A 20,194-nucleotide genomic window follows, 5' to 3' on the forward strand; every position below is an offset into this window, starting at 1 on the left:
AACCAGCATAGAGAAGCCAGGCAACACAGAACCAGTAATCCTTTTGTAGCCTCCTTATGCACCTCCAACTAGAGGTATTCTTTTCTCTTTTTAAAAAGATTTTATTTATTTATTCACGAGAGACAGAGGGAGAGAGAGAGAGAGAGAGAGAGAGAGAGAGAGAGGCAGAGACACAGGCAGAGGGAGAAGCAGGCGTCCCATGGGGAGCCTGATGTGGACTCGATCCCAGGACCCCAGGACTGTGACCGGAGCCAAAGGCAGATGCTCCACCACTGAGCCACCCAGGCGTCCCAACTTAGAGGTACTCTTAAGCGAGTCAAATACAGTCTTCACTAAATTTAGTGAGGACATCTCGCTTTTCTTATTCTCTCCCCTCCAGTGAATTTATTATTAATACTGTATAATTTCACCTTAGTTAGATATGCCTTTCAACTTATAATTATTTCATATATATGTTTATTTTCAGTTAACTCATCGGTAAAGAGGGTAACACCTATTTTATCCATCATAGGCATTGTTTGTCTATTCCATCCAGCTGTCCAACGTTTATTTGATGAGTCCTGTCACAAGAGGAGCTGGCAAAGATTTAAAAGATAATGAAACATGATCTCTGCCCTTAAAGAATTATAATCGAGTGCTGGAGATAAACACACACATAAATATATCATCATGATGTAGTCAAGGTCACATAGCTGGCTACTGGCAAGGTCAGAACTCAAATAGGGGATATTTTGATCATTAAATTCTCTTTCACTAGGGAGTGATACATTGTAATGTGTGTTTCATGAAAGATGTATACATTTATGTACTTGCAGTAATGTGTAACTTAGGAGCAAAGCTTAAACATATTTATTGCTTATCTTACCAACGGCAGCTCTTCATGAAGACCCAGAGCCCTGTGTTAGCAGTCTTTCAAAGGTATTCCACTGTAGGAGTTTCAGAACCAATGGAGTGACTTTTGAATTTGAGGAATGGATTCAATGCTCTAAAAAAAAAAAAAAAGTGCATGTATAGTAACAATAAATTAAGCCCAAGGCCATACACAATTTAGCTACAAAATCATAATAAACTCTCCTCATCTTGGCAGCTGAATCTCTACAGATGGATGATTGTTACTCTTTGCAAACTGGGAGGGCTTAGTTTTTTTAAAAAATATTTTTTTTTTTTGAGAGAGAGAGTGAGCAGGGGGAGGGGCAGAGGGAGAGGGAAAGAGAGAATCTTGAGCAGGCTCCACACTCAGCACGGAGCCCGATGTGGGGCTTGATGCAAGACCCTGGGATCATGACTTGAGCTGAAATCAAGAGATGGATGCTTAACTGACTGAGCCACCCAGGCGCCCCTGTGGGGGGCTTACTTCTGATTGAGGAAGATAGTTTTCTAGTTTGAAATTGAGGAAAAATGAGGGATTATTGGTCTCTGGTATTTTCTTGTTGGTTTATTTTTGCTTGAATTCCCTAAAGAAATTAGCTTCATGAAATATTGCTAGTCCTTTCTTCCAAAACGTCTTCAGCATATCCAAGAACATCTGGAACACATGCCAGGCTCACCTCAATGCCATAGTGAGTTTACCTACCGTGAGGCACTATATAATACACGTATTTCATAGTAGGTCCAGTTCTTGTTTTTTTCAAGTCTTTCACACATACTCTTCTCAGGCTGGAGTTGTCTTTCTTCCATTACTGACCTCTTTGGCTAGCTCCTCATGTCATCCTTTAGGGCCCACTTGAGATGCTACCTCCCACCCCAACATTGCTTTCAGGCTTGATGCTCATTCATTTATTCATGCCTCCTTTTATTTAACATATTTATGGACGTCTCACTTGCTAGATGCCAGGCACTGTTAAGCGCTAAGTGTGAGGCAAAAGTAGAATTGCCTTCTTGGAGCTATTGTGGGGCATGGGGAGGAGAGTCTTAAGCAAATGATCACACAAGGAAATGTAAAATTGCAACTGTAAATTAGGCACCGTGAGGAGGAGGTGCCTCGTGCTTTGACAAATTAGGTCTAACTTGGTCAGACTGGATAGGCAGGACTTCCTTGGGAAGGTGAGACCAGCATCCTGTTTTTCAATTTCATGGCTGTAGTGTTCCCTCCACCCCACAATTCATGCGTTGAAGTCCCAACCCTTAATACCTCATGATGTGACTGTATTTCAGATAAGGTCTTTAAAGGGGTAATTAAGGTAAATTGAGGTCAGACGGGTGGGCTCTTATCCTGTATTATCGGTGTTTTTACAGGAAGAGGAGATTAGGGCACAGACAATGAGCAGAAAGATGACCATGTTGAGGACACAGTGAGAATGCCATCTGTAAGCCAAGGACAGAAGCTTCAGAAGAAGCCAGACCTGTGGATACCTCGATCTTGAACATTTATCCTCCAGATTTGTGACAAAATGAATTTCTGTTCTATATCTACTCAGTCTGTGATACTTTGTTCCGGCCGTCCATACAATGAATTCAGTGTCACTTAGAAGTTTTAATTTTATTTATTTGTTGTTTGACTCATTTTGTCTGTGCCACCACCGTCCTCCCACCCCCGCCTCCACCCCCACTGGGCCTTGGGAGGATTGCAAATGTTTTCTTCACTGTTGTATTACAGCATACAGCATGATGCCAAACAATACTTGCTCAATAAATATTTGTTGCACGTTGACAAAAAAACACCAAGTGTATTTAATATTGTTATGGAGAATTCCAGGTTAACATGGGGCTTTGAGAGCTGACTTCTTTCCTCCACCCATATGGAGACTCTGTTCTGCCTGTGAAATCTTGGGATAAGGACTTCCGTTCGTTACGCTGCCTGAATTTCTTGAAATGCAAAAGTTCTCACTTCACACTTTTTCTTGGAAGAGAAACATCTGGATGAATTTCCATGGTGGCGTGATTCATTCCTCCTCCAGTGTTTGCACACAGCGCATTCTGAATTTTCTGATTCAACAAATTCTCTGATTCATCTCCCTTTCTGATGGATCCCAGTGGAAGTGCTATTTCCTCACTTTTGCCAGCTTCATCCCAGTTAGTGCTGTGGTCTGCTCTACTTGTTTCACTCCCAGGGCGTCCACAAGCCACCTAAGTGTCTCCAGCTGTCACGTTTGCTTTCAGCTCTGTGTTCTCTACTTGAGGGCTCTTTTCATAGAGAAGAAGGAAGAGCATTTCTTTTCCCTGGAGAATACCATGTCTCCTCTCTCTCTGTCTCATTATTTTTTGTATATTTTTTTTATTGGAGTTCAATTTGCCAACATGTAGTATAATACCCAGTGCTCATCCTGTCAAGTGCCCCTCTCAGTGCCCGTCACCCGATCACCCCGTCCCCCCGCCCACCTCCCTTTCTACTACCCCTTGTTAGTTTCCCAGAGTTAGGAGTTTCTCATGTTTTGTCACCCTCACTGATATTTCCCACTTATTTTCTCTCCTTTCCCCTTTATTCCCTTTCACTATTTTTTATATTCCCCAAATGAATGAGACCATATGATGATTGTCCTTCTCCGATTGACTTATTTCACTCAGTATAACACTCTCCAGGTCCATCCACGTCGAAGCAAATGGTGGGTATTTGTCATTTCTAATGGCTGAGGAATATCCCAGTGTATACACAGACAACAGCTTCTTTATCCATCATCTCTCGATGGACACCAAGGCTCCTTCCACAGTTTGGCTACTGTGGACATTGCTGCTAGAAACATTGGGGTGCAGGTGTCCCGGCGTTTCCCTGCATCTGTATCTTTGGGGTAAATCCCCAGCAGTGCAATTGCTGGGTCGTAGGGCAGGTCTATTTTTAACTCTTTGAGGAACCTCCACACAGTTTTCCAGAGTGGCTGCACCAGTTCACATTCCCATCCACAGTGGAGGAGGGTTCCCCTTTCTCCGCATCCTCTCCAACATGTGTTGTTTACTGTCTTGTTAATTTTCCCCATTCTCACTGGGGTGAAGTGGGATCTCACTGTGGTTTTGATTTGTATTTCCCTGATGGCCAGTGATGCGGAGTATTTTCTCACGTGCTTGTTGGCCATATCTATGTCTTCCTCTGTGAGATTTCTGTTCATGTCTTTTGCCCATTTCCTGATTGGATTGTTTGTTTCTTTGGTGTTGAGTTTAATAAGTTCTTTATAGATCTTAGATACTAGCCCTTGATCTGATAGGTCACTTGCAAATCTCTTCTCCCATCTTTAGGTTGTCTTTTAGTTTTGTTGACTGTTTCTTTTGCTGTGCAGAAGCCTTTTATCTTGATTAAGTCCCAATAGTTCATTTTTTACTTTTGTTTCTCTGGCCTTCAGGGCCTTCTCTTGCAAGAAGTTACTGTGGCCAAGTTCAAAAAGGGTGTTGCCTGTGTTTTCCTCTAGGATTCTTTTGATGGATTCTTGTCTCACATTGAGATCTTTCATTCATTTTGAGTTTATCTTTGTGTCTGGTGTAAGAGAATGGTCCAGTTTCGTTCTTCTGCATGTGGATGTCCAATGTTCCCAGCACCATTTATTAAAGAGACTGTCCTTTTTCCAGTGGATAGTCTTTCCTGCTTTGTCGAATATTAGTTGACTGTAGAGTTGAGGGTCCACTTTTGGATTCTCTATTCTGTTCCATTGATCTCTGTGTCTGTTTTTGTGCCAGTACCACACTGTCTTGATGACCACAGCTTTGTAGTACAACCTGAAATCTGGCATTGTGAGGCCCTCGGCTCTGGTTTTCTTTTTCAATATTCCCCTGGCTATTCGGGGTCTTTTCTGATTCTACACAAAACTTAAGATTATTTGTTCCAACTCTCTGAAGAAAGTCCATGGTATTTTGATAGTGATCGCATTGAACATGTACATTGCCCTGGGGAGCATGGACATTTTCACAATATTAATTCTTCCAATCTGTGAGCATGGAATATTTTTCCATCTCTTTGTGTCTTCCTCAATTTCTTTCAGAAGTGTTCTGTAGTTTTTAGGGTATAGATCCTTTACCTTTCTGGTTAGGTTTATTCCTAGGTATCTTATGCTTTTGGGTGCAATTGTAAATGAGATTGACTCCTTAATTTCTCTTTCTTCAGTCTCACTGTTAGTGTATAGAAATGCCACTGAATTCTGGGTATTGATTTTGTATTCTGCCACACTGCTGAATTGCTGTATGAGTTCTAGCAATCTTGGGGTGGAGTCTTTTGGGTTTTCTAGGTACAGTGTCATGTAATCTGCAAAGAGGGAGAGTTTAACTTCTACTTCTTTTTTTAAATATTTTATTTATTTATTCATGAGAGACAGAGAGAGAGAGAGAGAGAGAGAGAGAGAGAGAGAGAGAGGCAGAGACACAGGCTGAGGGAGAAGCAGACTCCATACAGGGAGCCCGGCGTGGGACTTGATCCCGGGTCTCCAGGATCAGGCCCTGGGCTGAGGGCGGTGCTAAACTGCTGAGCCACCTGGGCTGCCCGAGTTTAACTTCTTCTTTGCCAATTTGTATGCCTTTTATTTCTTTGTTTGCCCAATTGCTGAGGCTAAGACTTCTAGGACTATGTTGACTAGCAGTGGTGAGAGTGGACATCCCTGTCACGTTCCTGATCTTAGGGGAAAAGCTCCCAGTGTTTCCCCATTGAGAATGATATTAGCTGTGGGCTTTTCTAGATGGCTTTTAAGATGCTGAGGAATGTTCCCTCTATCCCTACACTCTGAAGAGTTTTGATCAGGAATGGATGCCATATTTTGTCAAATGCTTTCTCTGCATCTATTGAGAGGATCATATCGTTCTTGTTTTTTCTCTTGTTGATATGATCAATCACATTGATTGTTTTACGAGTGTTGAACCAGCCTTGCATCCCAGGGATAAATCCCACTCAGTCAGGATGGATAATCTTCTTAATGTTCTGTTGGATCCTATTGGCTAGTATCTTGTTGAGAATTTTTGCATCCATGTTCATCAGGGATATTGGTCTAGAATTCTCCTCTTTGTTGGGGTCTTTGTCTGGCTTTGGAATTAAGGTGATGCTGGCCTCATAGAACAAGTTTGGAAGTCTTCCATCCCTTTCTATCTTTTGGAACACCGTTAGTAGAATAGCTATTGTTTCTTTTTTAAACGTTTGATAGAATTCCCCTGAAAGCCATCTGGCCCTGGCCTTTTGTGTCTTGGGAGGTTTTTAGATGACTGCTTCAATTTCCTCCCTGGTTATTGGCCTGTTCAGCATTTCTATTTCTTCCTGTTCCAATTTTGGTAGTTTGTGGTTTTCCAGAAATGCGTCCATTTTTTCTAGATTGACTAATGTATTGGCGTATAGCTGCTCATAATATGTTTTTAAAATCGTTTGTATTTCCTTGGTATTGGTTGTGATCTCTCCTTTTTCATTCGTGAGTTTATTAATTTGAGTCTTTTTCCTTTTTAATAAGGCTGGCTAATGGTTTATCTATCTTATTAATTCAAAGAACTGACTCCTGGTTTTGTTGATCTGTTCTACAGTTCTCTATTTCATTGAGTTCTGCTTGAATTTTTATTAACTCTCTTCTTCTGCTGGGTGTAGGTTTTATTTGCTGTTCTTTGTCCAGTTCCTTTAGGTGTGAGGTTAGATTGTGTATTTGATTTTTTTCCAATTTTTTGAGGGATGCTTGTATTGCGATGTACTTCCCTCTCTCTCTCTCTTTCTCTCTCTCTCTTTTTAAAAGATTTTATTTATTTATTCATGAGACACACACACACACACACACACACACACACACACAGAGGCAGAGACACAGGCAGGGGGAGAAGCAGGCTCCATGCAGGAAGCCTGATGTGGGACTCAATCCTGGGTCTCCAGGATCCTGCCCTGGGCTGAAGGCAGCACTAAACTGCTGAGCCACCGGGGCTGCCCATGATGTATTTCTCTCTTAGGGAAATATTGCTTTTGCTGTATCCCAAAGATTTTGAATAGTTGTATCTTCATTTTCATTAGTTTCCATGAATCATTTTAATTCTTCTCTAATTTCCTGGTTGACCCATTCATTTTTTAGCAGGATGCTCTTTAACCTCCATGTGTTTGAGTTTCTTCCAAATTTCTTCTTGTGATTGAGTTCAAGTTTCAAAGCATTATGGTCTGAAAATACACAAGGGACAATCCCAATCTTTTGGTATCAGTTGAGACCTGATTTGTGACCCAGTATGTGGTCTATTCTGGAGAAAGTTCCATGTGCACTTGAGAAGAATGCGTATTCGGTTGCATTTGGATGTAAAGTTCTGTAAATACCTGTGGAATCCATCTGGTCCAGTGTATCATTTAAAGCTCTTGTTTCTTTGGAGATGTTGTACTTAGAAAATCTGTCATTTACAGAAAGTGCCCTGTTGAAGTCTCCCAGTATTAGTGTATTATTATCTAAGTATGTCTTTTTAATTTTTTTATTTTTTTTTAATTTTTTTACTTATTTATGATAGTCACAGAGAGAGAGAGAGAGGCAGAGACACAGGCAGAGGGAGAAGCAGGCTCCATGCACCGGAAGCCCGATGTGGGACTTGATCCCAGGTCTCCAGGATCGCGCCCTGGGCCAAAGGCAGGCGCCAAACCGCTGCGCCACCCAGGGATCCCTATTATCTAAGTATGTCTTAACTTTGGTTATTAATTGATTGGTATACTTAGCAGGTCCCACATTCGGGGCATAAATATTCATGATTGTTAGGTCCTCTTGTTGAATAGACCCTTTAAGTATGATATAGTGTCCCTCTTCATCTCTTACTACAGTCTTTGGGATAAACTTTCATTTATCTGATATGAGGATGGCTACCCCAGCTTTCTTTTGAGGACCATTTGAATGGTAACTGGTTCTCCAACCTTTCATTTTCAGGCTGGAGGTGTCCTTAGGTTTAAAATGAGTCTCTTGTAGACAGCAAATAGATGGGTCTTGCTTTTTTAATCAGTCTGAAACCCTGCATCTTTTGATGGGATCATTTAGCCCATTCACATTCAGAGTTACTAGTGAAAGATTTGAATTTAGGGTCATTGTAATACCCATTCAGTCCCTGTTTTTCTGGATTGTTTCCTTGGACTTCTTTCTTTTACAGAGTCCCCCTTAATATTTCTTGCAGAGCTGGCTTGGTGGTCACATATTCTTTCAGTGTCTGCCTATCTTGGAAGCTCTTGATCTTTCCTTTTAGTCTGAATGAGAGCCTTGCTGGAGAGAGTATTCCTGGCTGCATGTTCTTCTCATTTAGGACCCTGAGTATATTCCGCCAGCCCTTTCTGACCTGCCAGGTCTCTGTGGAGAGGTCTGCTGTTAATCTAATATTTCTCCCCATGTAAGTTGGGGATCTCTTGTCTCTTGCTGCTTAAGGATTTTTTCTTTATCTTTGGAATTTTGAAGTTTCAGTATTAAATGTCGAGGTGTTAAATGGTTTTTATTGATTTTGGGGGTGGGGACCTCTCTATCTCCTGTATCTGAATGCCTGTTTCCCTCCCCAAATTAGGGAAGTTCTCAGCTATGATTTGTTTAAATATGCTTTCTGGCCCTCTGTCCCTCTAAGCACAGTCTGGACCCCAATTATACGTAAATTTTTCCTTCTGAGGCTATCATTTATTTTCCTTAACCTTTCCTCACGGTCTTTTGTTTTTCTCTTTTTTCCTCAGCTTCCTTCCTTGCCATCAACTTGTCTTCTATGTCACTCACTCATTCTTCTACCTCATTAACCCTTGTCGTTAGGACCTCCAGTTTGGATTGCATCTCATTTAATTGATTTTTAATTTTGACCTGATTAGATCTAAATTCTGCAGTCATGAAGTCTCTTGAATCCTTTATGCTTTTTTCCAGAGTCACCAGTAGCTTTATAATTGTGCTTCTGAATTGGCTTTCTGACATCGAATTGTAATCCGAATTCTGTAACTCTGTGGGAGAGAGGACTGTTTCTTTCTTTTGTGGTGAGTTCTTATTTCTAGTCATTTTGCTCAGTGCAGAGTGGCTGTATGAGCAGGCTGAGTCAAGAATATCAACCATGACTGAAGTAAATTTCACCCTAGATGATTCTTGTTAGAAGCAAAAACCCTTCACTCTGTAGTGTTCCAGCTGTTCTCTCTTTAAATCTCAGGTCGAATTTGTAGATTTTCAGGATGGTTTGAAAGTAATCTAGGTAAGTTGGTGGGACCAAGTGAGTTGAGGACCCCTACTGCTCTGCCATCTTGCCCTGCCCCAACTCATTCTCTCTCTCTCTTCTCCCTTCCCTGCCCACATTCTGGATATCTTGAGCTGGTTAAATTTTTGGGTGCTGGAATCTGCCACTAATTAGGAATGTGAATTTGAGAAATGTATTTAATGTCTTTAAGCTTAATACAAAGGAACTAATAATTTTATGAGTTAAGAGACATGTTGTACCTATCAAACTCTTCATACATTTAACAAATGATGATATAATGATGATGATGATGATGATGATGAAATTTTTGTTTTTTTTTAAAAAAGTTTTATTATGAAAATTTTCTAAATATCTTTACTGTACAGAGAGAGCATAATGAAGCTCCATGTACCCACCACTCCCAAGGCTATTTTTGCTCTACATATGCCCTCAGATGAATTTACTGTAGAGAATTGTTTCCAGCCTCCTTTAGAAGCCCTTTTATGCTACCATTAAACTGAAAGAACTGGGGGATGGTTCTTCAACAACATTTGGATTTGAGATTTCTGGGTCTTATTTACTTTGCTCTTGCCCTTGAAATGTAAATAGAGTAAAACTTCATTCATTAAGATAAATTGGAGAAGTTGGGATTTAATTTAGTAAGAATTTGACAGTCATTTAAAGACAATTATAATTTTATTATTTATAAAGTCTTCTAGTCACTCACATTAAACTAACTTTTGGGAGGCCGAGGTCTTTTGGGATCTATTTTGATGAAGATATTTAAAAGAATACCTTGTTATTTATAAGTATGTGCTCATAAAACTTATTTTTCTTAAAAGAAGAGGCTAAATATTTTCCTAAGAACTTATGTTGTAAGAAAACGTTGCCATCTCACATGGTCATAAATACAGAGCTGATGGTGGGTCAAGATAAAACTGCCTTTCATTCACCTAACACTTATTCAAACAGTCATAACAATTTCTTCCACTTAGTGTGCATCTGTTGTATGTCAGGACTTCATATCATCTTATTGCATTTAAGTTTTCACAACAGTTCCTCTGATGAATTATCCTGATTTTATCCAAGAAGTAAATCAAATTCATAGAGATTAAGTTGCCCACATTTCTATGGCTTAGAAGAGGAAGAACTGGAATATGAACAAGTTTTCAGTAACTCCAAAGCCTATGGCCTTTCCGTTATGCCTTGCTTCAAGCCGACAGCAGAGGCAGGCTCACAGGCGTCTATCATCAAATGTCGTGGGAGCTCTGAGAGGTGGGTAGGGAGTGTTATGGGACCCTGGGGGGAGGCAGGGAAGGGTACCACTAACTGAGCCCAGGATGCTTAGAAAGGAGTCCCAGAGAGATGGTTGATGGGCCTTGAAAGAGGAGGAGGGAAAAAAAAAACACGCCAGAGTCTGTTCAATGAGAAGTGGGCAAATGTTTTGGTGAGGCCAAGGGTGCTTTTGAAAAAAAATGTATAAAGTAGATGGACTAGAAGCATTGGCCCTGGGACCTAACATGTCTGGGTTCAAATCCCAGCTGGGTCACATATAGATTTGTCAATAGGTTTGGTATTACAAGGATTAAGTTAAAGGAGATGCTGGAAAGAATGCTTTTAGGATATTGCCTGGTGCATTTTCATTAATATTTCATGCCATAGAAAAAAATGTATGCCCTCCCCTCCCCCCTTAAATCAATGGTTGGGCAAATGATTTCTTTAAGGATTAGTCACATTCCTAGAACAGAGCTTGTGCTTCTGTCTGTTTCATCTCAGCACTTTAAATATTCCTTGGCCTTCCCATACAGACTTCTCTTGGGGGCAGTGAAAGTCACAATGAGCATGTTGTTCCTTTTTATTCTAGAATTACCACAGACCACTGCCTTTCTGGTAGCTCAGAGAAGATGCTTTGTATTCTTGACTTCACTTGTCTCTTGATTTTTCCGGCCCTCACCATTCTTAGCATGTTTCTGTGATTCAGCCTTGGTGTCCCTAAGGTACAGTGTTTGGGGTTCCTCTTCTGTGGCTGTGCACTCCTGTTTCCATCCAAGGTGGTCAGACCACCTCAAGGCAATGCTAGGAGGGAGTACTGGCCACACATTTCCTCTGAGGACTTGCTCAATATGTTATTCCCTTTCTTGTGTATTTTTTTTTTCAACTTCTCTATGTCCTTATTCATAGCCCATAAACGTGATACAGTTAAGTTTTAAAAACTTGTTTCTTGATCTTGCATGCACTTGTAGGCACCTCCAATAATCTCTTTTTTCTCTTTCCAAAAGATCCATGAAGGCATCATTCTCAATTGCTGGTTCCACTTACCATTCTCTTCTTAATCCTAATGAATTTCATCTCTTCTCATCCCCACTTCCTCCCTTCTCCCCTCAACTCCTGGATATCTTATAAGTGTCTCTTGAGATCTTGTCAAGCACCAGCCCCTCTATAAATTATTTCCTAAACCTATTGTCTTAGTCCATTTGGGTTGCTTTAACAAAATGCCATCGACTGGGTGGCTAATCAAAAACAATTGTTTATTTCTTAGAGTTCTGGAGGCTGGGAATTTCAAGATCAAGGCACTGGCTAATTCACTTTCTGGTGAGATCAGCTTCCTGGTTTGCTGTGCCCTCACATGGCTGAAACAGTGAGGACCTTTCTGGAGCCTCTTACATAAGGGCACTAATGCTATTCATGAGGGCTCCCCCTTTATGACCTAACAAGGGTTCCATCCTCAAGACCTAATCACCTCTCAGAGGCCTCACCAAAATACCATCTCATTAGGTTTCAACATGTGAATTTGGTGGGTGGGACACGATCAATCTCCAGCACATAAGTAGGACTGTGAGAATATTCCCACTAGAACTTGAATGGGCGATAGCCCTAAGATTCCAGCTTGAATGCTAACTTCAGTCAACAGCTTGTGGCTCTGTATGTTGAGAAAAATTTGAATTCAAATCTGGGACCTGCTAGGAAGAGTACTCTGAGTTCTTTTCTGGGATGGGAGGTGAGAAGATGGTAGGTGAAGCACACGTGAACTATGTTTTCTATAGAGACCCCTGTCATTGCAACTGCGTAACATGAGTTATTTTATCGCATTTGTTTTGCACGTTTATTCTGTTCTAGTAGAAGGGAGTTCCCCTGAGCAGGTGTCTGGCTTGTCTCCTTCTCTGCCTTTATTTTGCACGATCCCTACAACCGCTTTGGTTTGCCTGGAGAGGTGGTTTTCCAACCATTTTTAGTGCAGATACCTAAACCCGAATGAGATCTCATCACGAAGCCCCATCTGTGAGACAGAGAGGTCCCGCTTCGGTGGAGGAGCCCGGGGGTGGTCCCAAGCTCACCATCACGGGCTCCCCAGCTTGGTTTCTTCCCAGGGGCAGGAGCGGTTCTCCAAGTGTAATCAGTTAAACCACCAGCATCAGCATCACCTGGGACCCTGTTAGAAATGCAGGCTCCTCTTTCCCTCTGATTGTGGCTCCGAATCTCTGGGGCTGGAGACAAGCAGCCTGTCTTACAATAAGCCCTCGGATAATTCCCGGCCGCCAGCGTTGGAGAAGCTCCGCAGGGGAGAGCCCGACAGAGGCTTAGCTGAGGCACAGGAGAACGATTACTCAGAAGGAGGCCACTGGCTTCCTGTGAGGTGCTGTTTTGCATTAGCCTAAGGGTAAAAGCTTCCTCAGAACAGGAGGCTCATCCCGCCCTCTCCGGCCACAGGAACAGCCCTCGCCGCACCGCCGCGGGCCAGCAGCCGCTAAATTGGCGGGAAGTTTAAATATTGGCCAGAGGCGCAGGTGCTGGTGCGGGTGCTGGTGCAGGTGCGGGTGCAGGTGCAGGCGTAGGTACAGGCGCGGATGCAGGTGCAGGTGCGGGTGCAGGTGCAGGAGCCGATACAGGTGCGGATGCAGGTGGAGGCGCGTGTGCAGGTACAGGTGCGGGTGCAGGTGCAGTGCGGGTGCAGGTGCAGGTGTGCGTGCGGGTGTGGGTGCAGGTGCAGGTGTTGGTACAGGTGTGGATGCAGGTGGAGGCGTGGATGCAGGTGCAGGTGCAGGCGAGGATGCAGGTGCAGGCACGGATGCAGGTATAGGTGCGGGTGCAGGTGCAGTGCGGGTGCAGGTGCAGGTGTGGGTGTGGGTGTAGGTGTAGGTGCAGGTGCAGGTGCCGGTACAGGTGCGGATGCAGGTGGAGGCATGGATGCAGGTGCAGGTGCGGTGCAGGTGCAGGCACGGGTGCAGGTACAGGTGCGGGTGCAGGTGCAGGTGCCGGTACAGGTGTGGATGCAGGTGGAGGTGTGGATGCAGGTGCAGGTGCAGGTGCAGGCGAGGATGCAGGTGCAGGCACGGGTGCAGGTACAGGTGCGGGTGCAGGTGCCGGCGCGGGGCGGGCAGGCGGGAGCCCGACTTCACTCCCGCTGTGGAGCCGGAGCGCGGCTGCAGCCCCGGGTCAGGGGGACGGAAAGAAACTCACTTGCTGCAAGATCATGGTGAAGCCTTAGAAGAGGGAAGAAAACCACATGCGTCAGCAGTCTGAGCCCCGCAGGCCGAGTTTCCTGGGGGAAGTTGTGGATGGAAAACTCAGAGCCAAGATGCATCATTTAGTGCGTGTGTTTTTTTTTTGCTTGTAACCCTGGCTCTGGATACTCACCATGGTCTGAGTGATGACCCCATGGAACTAGCTGAAGCTTTTATGGAGGCCTGTTACCGGATGTGTCATCAGTGTAGGGCTGGGCTGACCCCAGAACATGTATACTCCAGCCTTAACCCCAAAGCTGGCCATAAGGGCCTGGAAATCTGGCCTGAAGACCGTACCAGGTTGCTATGGCTAGAGATTGTTGCCTTTTCTGTACCTCCTGGTTCAGTAGGGACAAGAAATTCCAGGATCTGGGGGTGCGGGGTCGGGGCGGGGGAGATCCTGCAGTGCAGGTAGGCTCGCCTCCTTTTAGGTGGCTTTTCTTCAGTGGGTAATGTTCAGCATCCGATCCCAAGAGACAAGGTGGAGAGGTACCTTTCAGGAGAAACTCTGAGGACATCTATTTTCTCTTTTCCGGTGATAGGATTTCCTCGGCCCTGATAAGTATGTGTTAAATGTAGAGGGTCATCCTCTGCCCACCTGGACTTCAGCTTGAAGGGCTTGGAGCAGCTGCCAAACGTGACTTCTCTGGATTGTGCGTATTAGAATTTTTCTGTTTTGAAGAGTGTAGATTGGCAAGCCGGTTGCTTATGCGTTCATATTAGTCGTCCTTTGACTTGTAGCCCAGCTGGTTACTGTGAACCACACAAGGTCCAGGGGGACAACTGGGGAGTCCAGGACACCTTGGAAGGCCAGGGACCTATGGGTTTTCCAGGGCAGGTGCTGGTGGTTTTTTTTTTTTTTAATTTTTAGTTTATTTTTTAGAATATTTATTTATTTATTTATTTATTTATTTATTTATTTATTTATTGGTTTTGAATCCATTCTCGGGCATTTCTTTCTTTGGGGTGGTGATTCAGGTTGGCTTTATGGGTTTGTTTCTGTTTCCATGCTTTCTAAGTCAGGACCACTGTGAGTATGAAGAAAAGAATAAGGTCAGCCGAATTTTGATTTATAGGAAACAAAACAAAAACTACCAGTAACACAGAATCCTGCCAAACGGCCTGATTTGTGTTTACAGTTAGCTCCTTGCGCGGCGGGGGGTGGGGGTGGCGGGGAGCTGCACTGCTGTCGGGAGAAGAGGGAAGCTTGTAGCTGGTGAGGGAGTTGTGGGGCCCTGGCCACGGGAGAAAATGGGGAAAGCAGGGAAAGACTGACTATGCCCTGTGGAAGAGCATGGCTTTTGTTGAGTTTGGTCAGCTTGTGATGTAAAAAAAAGATATTAAGGAAAAAATAATTGGTTGCGATGGTAGTGACACTTGCCAGTGTCATTCTCACTAATAATTGAGTTACCATACTGTGCCCAATAAAGTTTTAACAGAGTGAAGCATGGTAAATTTGCAGACCCAGCAGGTTGCTTACTGGGGCTGCACAGCCTGGCTTTGCGATGAGCATGCAATGGTGGACTATCAACTTTCCACTTTCCCTCCAGCTGGGCTTCTCAGCTGTTTTAAAGAGCCCAGCCAGGTGACACAGGCGCTAAGCCCCGGTGGCCCAGCGGTTTGGCGCTGCCTTCAGCCCAGGGCGTGATCCTGGGGACCCGGGAGCAAGTTCCGCGTCGGGCTCCCTGAGTGGAGCCTGCTTCTCCCTCTGCCTGTGTCTCTGCCTCTCTCTCTCTCTCTCTCTCTCTCTCTCTCTGTCTCTCATGAGTAAATAAATAGTGTTAAAAAAAGAAAAAAAGGGAATCTAAGATCCCACACAGGTTAATGGTGAAAAAGAGGTTTAATAATGATTTTTTTTGGTTAGAGAAGTACCATCTCAGAACAGGAGAGAGGCCTTGTGGGACAGGGAATAGGAACTCAGACTCTGCAGTTGCTGAGGTCTGGTGTGATGGGCAGAACTATCGCTCAAGGCCTCTTGCCCTGCTGCCTCTGTGGACCCCCTAGACTTCCCTTCTGCCCAACGCGGGCTCCGCTGTGAGAGCTGCTTTGTTCGGCGTCTCAGCAGATGCGCGGGGAGTGGGGCCTGGAATGCACTTGCGTGGTTGGGCCTCCTCCTTGTGCTTTGGTTACTTGTCACAGGACATGGCCCTGGTGGCCACTCTCTTTTCAGCCTGGGATCCAGAGGAAGACGACGGAGCTGACCTAAAACCTGCAGCCTGAAGCGAAGCCACTCGACTGAGGTGGCTTATTAGCAGAATCACAGTTGACCTGCAGAACCAAAATGCTAGTTTTAGGACGCTGTCGAGTTGTAGGGGTGGTTGGTTATGGGGCTGGCCTAGTCACTTGGGTCCAAATAGTCTCCCTGCTGCCTTCCCGTAGTGTGAGCGCACCGCTCGCTTAGGCCTTAATGGCCTCATGTGCCAAAGGGCAGTAATGACCATATGCAGGTAAGCGTTAAATGAACAATACCCGTGTGTGTTTCATCATACCCGACGTCAACGCGCATTTGCTCTAGTTAGAGCTACAAGTAAAGATAACGCGAGCCACCATTTATGGAGTCCTTACCTACTCTGCGCCTGGAGCTGAGGTAGACATGTGCCTGTTTGATTGGTGTTCAGTAGTCAACTCCTTACAACTCCAAGAGGTAATTGTCATATTAATACACCTTATTAATAATACAAATATTGGAATAATACGGTCTTCTCGTTTTACAAATGAATGCTCAGAGAGGGTACGTAACTTGCACGGAATGGCACAGACAGTAAGTTGCAGAACTGATTCTTTTTCTAGTCTGCGTTACCTTGTGACGTTATTCTTCCTGCTATGCTAGAGCGCTTCACACCTCTTTAGGATGACACCCGGCGTCCGCGTAGTGCACCAGGCTTAAGGGAGCACTTTCACAGTATCACATATGGTCCTTCCAGCAACAAAGTTGGACCTACAGCAGTGTGGCCTCCAAGAGATTATTTTTTTCTCTTCACCTTGGAGTCATCACCAGCAGATCCCCCTCATTCAGTGAGAATAGTGGGTCACCTTAAACACTGCACCCTCGTACAAGGGGGAATGTGTTTAGAGTTGCTGAGGCTAGCTTTTCTTAGAATGGCAGACTATGTCCTTCACAAGTCCCTGGGTGGAGCAGTAGCCCCACACTCAGGGGCCATATTTAGACCTTTTTAGTTTTGACATCATCAAAGAAAAGCAGCCTGTTTTCCTAGTCTGCAAAGAAGATGGATAGATGGTTTGGAATCTGAGAGGCAGGATCAAAAGCCAAGTGCAATCTGGTGCGCTGGGGCCAAATGGCTTCCCTGGAAAGTGGCTGTATGTGAGAACTTACAAGTGTTGGTTGTTAGATTCATAACTAAGAGAAATCCAACTTGGGGGCTTTGTTGGCTGGCATAGCTCTAAAGGGACGGAGATTCACCTGTGCCAGAAAGCGGAGCAGTGAAATATCACAGTAATGGGTCCGTAGCAATCTCGGTAAAGAACCAGCTCCAGCAAAGAAATTCTAGCAGAGCACATCTGTTGACTGATCAGACTCTTATTTTTCATACCCTTGAATAAGAAAAGTCCTTTTCATGGGTCTTTAAATCCCTTGAGTTTCTTGGATAATTCACGGTAATGAAGAACTTCAAGAGGGTGATACTGGCTTTATTGCTAATAAAGCTGATAGAAGTGATGTGACTCTATCTGCATCACCAGTGTGTGTAGCTATTTGCTATGTACAGTTTGGGGAAACCAAAGCTTGGAGGCGTGCCCAGGGATTTATAGTTAAAAAGTGATGACCCAGAACTCAGATTCTGGTCTTTTGATTGTGCTGGTTGCAGCCCCCTGGTTCCCTCAGTCTGCCGGGGTGGAAGGCTCTAAGTGTAGTCCTTAGGGTTGTTGCCCTAACAGACAGGACGTGTATAAGGCAGTGTGTAGGTTTGACAAAATTTATGCATTGAGGAAATATGAGAAGTTGAACAACTTCAAAAAGGATATTAGATACTTCTGTTTATAATTGTTTTTCACCTTGTAGCATTTCATCTCACTGACTGACCACTTTACCTCATTTGGTCCTTCTATTCACACTATTTGCATAACCCTTCCCTACCTGTATCTGTCTCTTCTTCCTTTACATCTCTGTTTTTTTAATTAATTAATTAATTAATTAATTAATTAATTATTTATTTATTTATATTTTTTATTTTTTGAGAACAAAACACAAATTCCTTTTATTATCTCATGGTTTTCATTTTTGTTCCTTTAGCTCTTACTTACATTTGTATACTCAAGGCCATATAAGATGGTGAAAATATGACAAAAGAAAAAAATAAAGCATGGTAAGGGAGTGAGGAGTCCTGAGGGGCAGTAGCTATTTCCTATAGGAGGTCCTCCATAAACTGACCTGTCGGCAGGAAGTGAGGAAGTGAGCCGTATTTCCAGGAAGAGGAGACATCAAGTGCAAAGGTCCTGAGTGGAAGTCTGGTTAGCTGTTTGAGGGAAGACCACAGAGACCAATGTGGTTGTAACAAAGTGAAGGGATGGGAGTGAGTGGGATGTAAGTGGATGTAATTCCTACCATGAAGAACCTTATGGGTCATTGGGAGGAATTTTGGTCTTCTGATGAGTGAAATAGGAAGCCCCTGGATGGTTTGGAATGGAGGATGAACTGATCTGGTATGTGTTGCTAATGCATCTCTCTGGTTGCTGTCTTGAGAGCAGATGCTAAAGAGCCAGGGGCAGAAGCAGGGAGATGCGTTGGGGGACAGTCCAGTAAACCAGGTGAGAGCCGAAGATGCCTTGGTCCAGGGCCGTGGTGGTGACCGTGGTAAGAAGTAGTTGGGTTCTCTGTATATTTGGAATGAATGAAGGGGATGCTGGTGGAATTTGCTGGCGGGTTATCCGTGGTTATTTGAGAGAGAAGCAGTGACGATGTCTCAGGCTCTTGGGATGAGCACCTTGAAGTGGGGCTGCCGTCTGTTCAATAGGAGAGCCTGTGCAAGGCTTGGTGGGGCAAGTCCAGAAGCTTAGTTAGATTTGGGCATGTGTAGCCTGTAGACGTAAGCATGTAGATGCTAGTCAGGCGGTGGAGGCTCAAGTTTAGTAAGGAGGCCTGCACCAGAGGTGGAAATTTGGCCGTGGTTTTGAAAACCATTAATTTAGGTGACATTTTTAAAACCATTAAATTAGGTGACATATACCCAGGGAACAGGCGTATTTAGGGAACCCAGATGAGATTTAGAGCGCTGCAAATTAGAAGGTCTGGGAAGTAAGCAAGCAGCAAAGGGTTGCCTCTTTTCTCCAGTCTATACCTACTTTCCAAAAAGTAGTCGTTCATGCATGTGCAAGACGAATATAGTGTCAGTCTGCACATGAGTTTTGGTGCAGACGTGTGATAGACATTGCAGCAGATGTGTGACAGACGTTGAATGAAGAGCAACTAAAAGAATGATTGAATCACTTCGTCTTTCCCACGCTTTCTGAGGCCCACAGTTGGTCTTTTTAACGTACGATTTTGTGGTGCTTATTGCCCGCTTGTGCGCTGGGGTGTTCCCCAAAGTACTGGAGGAGGCTGTTGGTCTTGCACGTGCGCACTTACTCCGCCTCCCTGTGGAGGTCCGGTGGTCTGTTGGAGCAGAGCCCTCTGTGCGTCCCAGAGCCTACTGAGAACTAGTAGTGGCACCACTTCGGGCAAATGCTGAGACGTATCATTCAAACCATCAAGAAGAGAAGGAGTTTTCTTTCCAGGCGGGTCTTTAGGGAATTGAGCTCTTTTGCGGAGAGCCCTGCAGCCCGCCCGAGGCGGGGCACTTAGGTGAAAGATCAGATTCTCTCCTGACCCTGCAAAGAAATGGCTTTCCGTCTGCCCATCCAGCAGGGGAGGCAGCAGCTTCGAGCACCTCCCCAGTGTCTTTCCACCGGGGTTGCACAGCCGGCCAAGCTCATTGCCCGCCTCTCTTTTGATTAATACCCACCCTCTTGCTGTTGAAATCCATTTGGATTCCAGCTGCCTCATCTCACAGATTTCAATTCAGAAGCGCAAGGAAAACACAACGGGATTCTTTTAAATACCAATGAGCAGCTTCCCTCCTGCTCTGTGCCTGGCCTTGCTCTTTCTTTGGAGAGCAGGACTTTTATTTCTTTGTCGGTTCTGGAAGCTCATGGGGACCAAAGCCCGGGGAGCTCCAATCTGCAGTCCTTGGTACATCAGTAGAAGGGATCCCTTCTCTTTTCTCAACAACAAGCCCCTTCCCCCCCAAATCAGACTTCTCGTAGGAGAGGAACATATGCCAACGTGTCTACTCCTCCTGAAGGACTGTGGAGGAATCATCTTTTTCCATTTTCTTTACTTCTTGACTCAGCCCTCTCTTTGGAAAGAGGAACAGCTAATAAGATTGTCCCAAGTTACTGGTGGGTCTTCCCAGAGTATGCCAGAATCAGACTCTGTCCTTTTGTTCTCTCTTGGAGAGCTTCCCTTTCTGGTCTACATTTGGTATCTGACTGGTAGGAGTCTTGTTTACTTAGGCCTCTGTGTTCTCTCTTCTAGGCTCTCTGTCTGTAATTGGGTGGATGAGTTCAGAGCAAAGGTGGGAGTGGGGAGGCCCAGCCATGATTTCTATCTTAGGTATATCATAATTAAGTGGGCCCTCTAATTTGATGCTGACTTTATTTTTTCTGCT

Source organism: Nyctereutes procyonoides, unplaced genomic scaffold (assembly GCF_905146905.1).
Source record: "Nyctereutes procyonoides isolate TBG_1078 unplaced genomic scaffold, NYPRO_anot_genome, whole genome shotgun sequence".
Taxonomy (NCBI): Eukaryota; Metazoa; Chordata; class Mammalia; order Carnivora; family Canidae; genus Nyctereutes; species Nyctereutes procyonoides.